Raw genomic sequence first — 4980 nt, forward strand, 5'->3', positions numbered from 1 at the left:
CAGCAGCAGCAGCAACAAGAACAACAACAATTAAGCTAACAATGTACCACACACAAGTAAAAGTTGTTGTTAGTGTCGACTCGACTCGACATAATGAAAATCTGCTCGCTTGCCCTGCATGCCACTGTCCCCTTCTCACCCTGCTGCCTAGCTGCTACAAAGTGGAAATGCCCTAAGCGCGCCCCGCACTCCCTTTTGGGAAATTGTCTAATGAAAAGCTGCTGTCGACACAAACGAAGCGTAGCCGGGGACTGAAGTGTAAAAAACAAAAAATACATTGCAGTTTAGACGGCATGCGGGAATTGTGCTCGAGAGCTGAGCGGGGGGGTTGGGACGAGGTGGTGCACAAAAAGCGCCATCGATTAAGCCTTAAATACTTTGATGCGGCTCGAGCTGCAGCTGCAGCAGCTGCTGCGGCGGCGCCAGCGATGTGTTGTGATGAAAGCCTTTCATCTTTGTAAATAAGACAACCAAATAAATATACACGCAAAAAAATACCCTAACAATGGGTGCAAAAAAAATTCAAATACAATAAAAAGCTGGGGTCATAAAATAGGAAAACCTTTTCAATTGAATTCTTGCGCAACTTATTTCAGGTGCTTTTTTTAAGCTAAATATATTTGAAGTGTGTGAATTATATAACTTTTGGTCGTGGCAGGGTATTCCAGCTGCGCTGCATTGGGGAAAAGCCTTTGACGTCTTACACACAGCTGATGGCTTCATTATGACAGCTTAAATTATTGGTGTTGCTGCCGCTGTTGTAGCTACCAATAATGATGATGACCGTAATGATGATGATGAGGCAACGTTTGGGTAACTGAAACCAGGCAGAAGGCCGCCACAAGCCCAAAAGCGAAAAAAAAATAAACAAGAAGAACGGAAGTGCGAAGCTGAGATGCCCTTATAGAAATGTAGCTTCAAAGTGCTCTTAAAGGTAACTTTGAATGCCTAGAAAGAGTGTATATAGGAGATATGTGATATAGGATATGACTACAAATGGTGCAGTATATATAGGAGATATGTAATATAGGATTTGCCTACAAATAGTGTATATAGGAGCCATATGATATAGGAATTATCTACAAATATTGTCTATAGGAGTCATATGATTAAGGATTTGCATATAAATATTTTTTATAGGAGCCATATGATATTGAATTTGCCTACAAATAGTGTATATAGGAGTCATATGATATAGTAGCTCCATTCAATGCAACTTTGCAGATATGTTAAGAGGTAAGCATAGATATTTTAAGAAAGGAAAGAACTAATTTCTTCTTTAGACTCAAGTGAATTCCATATGTGATTTGATACGAAGACCGAGAACTTGCTTAGACTCGACTGTTGATACTGATCAAGTAGTAGTATAGAGTATACTTAATGCGAACGCATATGTCTCCTTCTATGCGTTATACATTTCTTGACATAATTATAATACCCTCTCGCAAGCGCATAAGAAAAAAGGTTGGCTTCAAACGCTTAATGGCTGGCAGCTGCCAAGTGTTAATTATATGGTCGGCAGTCCAATTGCGGCTGCGCCCAAAATGCAGCGCTCTTTATTTGCATGCCCTGCCCCAACAGCAGGCGGATTGTGCCTGAGACCCCCCCCGCAGCCCCGTCTTGTCAATCGCATGCAAATTGCTTGGCTTGGCGCAATCACGACAAATTCTTGGCGTGAAATTATTTGGCAAACTGCAAATGAAATTATTTTCATATTTAAGCGAGCGCGACTAACTTATGGCCATGTTTTTTTTTTCTTTTGGCCCGGTCAGCAACAACACATGCTTAGAGCACTGCCAAATCATGCCCCGTTTGTCTATTGTGAATGAGTTATGGGGCATGTTTCAGCAAATTGCATTTCGAGCTGTGGTTGCAAATTCTAAAAAAAAAACCTAACCGAGTCAGGTTTTAGATATATACGTATGCATATATATATAGTATTTTCTATTTGGTGGGAGGAGTGCAGCGAGTCAGGAACTAAAACTGGCTGCGATTGCGAAGGTGAAGTTCGTTGCACCCGCTGGCAAGATTACAACTACCATTTGCCATTTGCCAGTTGCCATTTGCCAGTCGTCGTAGACGTCGCCTGCTTCAGGTTGAGCCCTTCCGCAGCAGACGGGCAAATAAATTGATTGATTTATGCCATGAGCCCTGCAGACAGTCAGCGCGATCTTCAGCTGGTCATGGTTTATTTTTTGTTGTTGTTGTATTTTTTAAGTTTTTTTTTGTTGTTTCTTTTAATTATGGGCGTGCAGCTCTTAAAGCCAAAGACCCACTGCTCCGGCCATTAGCAATTTTAATTTATTTATATATGCGCCGCAGTTCGACTTTTTGAGTTCTAGACCAGAGCCAACACAGCCAGCCATCTACTCATGTGTGTGTCTCTCTAGTCTTGTCTTGACTTGTGTTGTGAGTTCTCTGACTTGAATGTTTGCATAAATTAATTTCAAATGCACAAACATGGACCAGAGTGAGTGAGAGAGAGGTAGAGAGAGAAGAGACACCAGCACAGATTGCATGCATAGAACAAGAGGCCGTACAAGCCGACCGACCGACTTTGAGTTAACTTCAACTTAGTTTATTTTATTTGAATTTAATTTGTATTGCATTTTATGTGACATTTTGGCTAATTAAGTGAGCCAAATTGCAGTTAACATGCACTTGACCAACACATCAATTCCAACAATGGCATTTTAAGCAATTTGTAATCGACCATAAGTCAAAGTCAAATGGCAAATTGCACATTTGCAAATTGCGCATACGACGCGTTGCCAAATTAAATTGCTAAAATCATAAATGTGGCATGAATCATAATACGCTCGCTGTAGGCATTCACATTTTGGCATTAAGTGTGTAACACAGTTAAGACAGAAAGCATCTATATAATATATATATGCATATATATAAGCTAAGTATATATATATACAAACATCTTCAGAGTAAAATAGCAAAATCTTTGCAACCTATTTTTAATTAAATACATTTTTCTTTATAAAGCTTAATCATTTGTGAATGAAGCTCGAGATATGACTTATCTAAAATGTGTCTGATATCTATTAAAATATAAAAAATATTTTAACAAAAATGTGCTGCATGTTTTTTACTGCATTCAATCTGCCGCCCAATCGATCGTAGGATATGCATCTTATCTTTTTTTATTAAGTTTTTTAAGTTTAAAAAACTAGACAACAGCGGGCAGCTTTATAATTGTTATATAGCTGACATTGGAACAATAGATTGAGGATTTGGTATAAGCATGGAAAACCTTTTTGCTACTGGAATTAATCCTTACGAGACTGACCAAGCATATTTTATGTTGATGAATATTTTGTCAAGATTCTATTGGAATCGAACTACTGCTACATACACAAGCTATCTCAGGAGCTGGTGCTGTCACTTCATCTATTTTCTAGCTAAATTTGGTTTCTTGCAGAGTTCTTCAATCAGCTGAAATAAGCTACATTCCGACCTCTTAATGACAAGTTCAAGAAATCTCATTGATTTCCAATTGCCGCTCAGAAAGCTAGCCAATTTGGCTTCTTTTTAACACTGGTTTCAGCTACTTGGCAACACTAACAGAAACAATAATTGGAAAATGCTTTATATCATTATTCCCAATCTCAAAGAACAGATAACAGTATTTAGGGTATTCATAAGGCAGCAACACGAGCTGAGCTTTGCTTTCTTGCTTTGTCTGGCTTTTGTTGCGGCTTCTTCACTTTTTAACACCTTTTGTGTTAGTATTATTGTTCATGTTGTTTTTTATATTGATAATTAAAATATAAATTAAGCAAGACGTTTATGTAAACAACACAAAGCGACGCTTTTGTTGTTGAGGCCAACAACAACAACAATAGCAACAGCAAGAAATTTTTCGCCAACCTTGAGCTGAAGCTAGTTTTTTTATGCATCTACTAAATATGTGCGATGAGCGCTTCTAAGCGGAATTATGATGTGGCCGGGTTCTGGCCACAAATTGAATGGGTTTCAGGCACTTTGCATGTTGATTGCATTAAGCAAAACCATTTTTGTTATTTGTTTTTAATTGTTAACTGCGCTGCAGTCACGATTCAATTAAATTGTAATTTATGTTGCAGTTGGCCCAAAAGTGCAGCTCAGCCAAACGAGTCTCTATGTTATTCGTGAATGTAATTGTAGTATTCAATTATAAACGCATTCATTACACACAAACACACGCAGAGACACAGAAAACACTCAATTGCTCAATTTTTGTACGAATTGAATGCGTGTCATTTGTATTGACTGAGTATTTCCTGTGGCCAAACAACTTTCCAATGGAGTTTTCTTTTGTTTTCGGATCGGGCCAATTGCGACACCTTGGCATAATCAATTATTATGCCATGCCCCAGTGGACTATTCAAGTGCTCAATCTTTATTGCATTTGTTGTGACGCTGACACATACCAATGCCACGCCCCAAAATAGATGCAATCAAAAGCGCTCCACTCCGACTTGGAGATACCCTGAACTCAGCGCTTTGCTGTGGCATGCTATGCCCAAGGCTTTCCCTAGAGAAATGAGATATTCTTTCCCTCAATTTGGGAAATACTGTTGATCTGTGTATACTTTAAAATATCCCACATACCATACTTTGTGTCTCCATGAAATCTGAGCAAGTTATCGATGTCTTGAAACATACTCGATTTCAATTACAAAATTTCAAGCCTTCAGCTTTTAGATTTCTCCAGATCTACACGTTCATGAACTCGTAACGACTCAGCATTACCTCCTTCTGCCCGTGACAGACATCTAGACAAAACCATGTTACCCTCTTTACCCATGCTGATTGGGCTTAGGGTATAAAGGCCCCAATCGCAATTGCCAGTTGCATTGACAATGCTTTTAACTGATTGCCATACGGCTGATTGTCCGAACTTGTCAGCTGTCTGCATAGAATGTGTTTCTGATTACGATCTCTTGACAGCACATTTTGTGAATACATTATTATTAGCTAGAATTA

Source organism: Drosophila montana, unplaced genomic scaffold (assembly GCF_035044405.1).
Source record: "Drosophila montana isolate Dmon_TW-CO22-7 unplaced genomic scaffold, ASM3504440v1 contig_3200_1, whole genome shotgun sequence".
NCBI classification, from domain to species: Eukaryota; Metazoa; Arthropoda; class Insecta; order Diptera; family Drosophilidae; genus Drosophila; species Drosophila montana.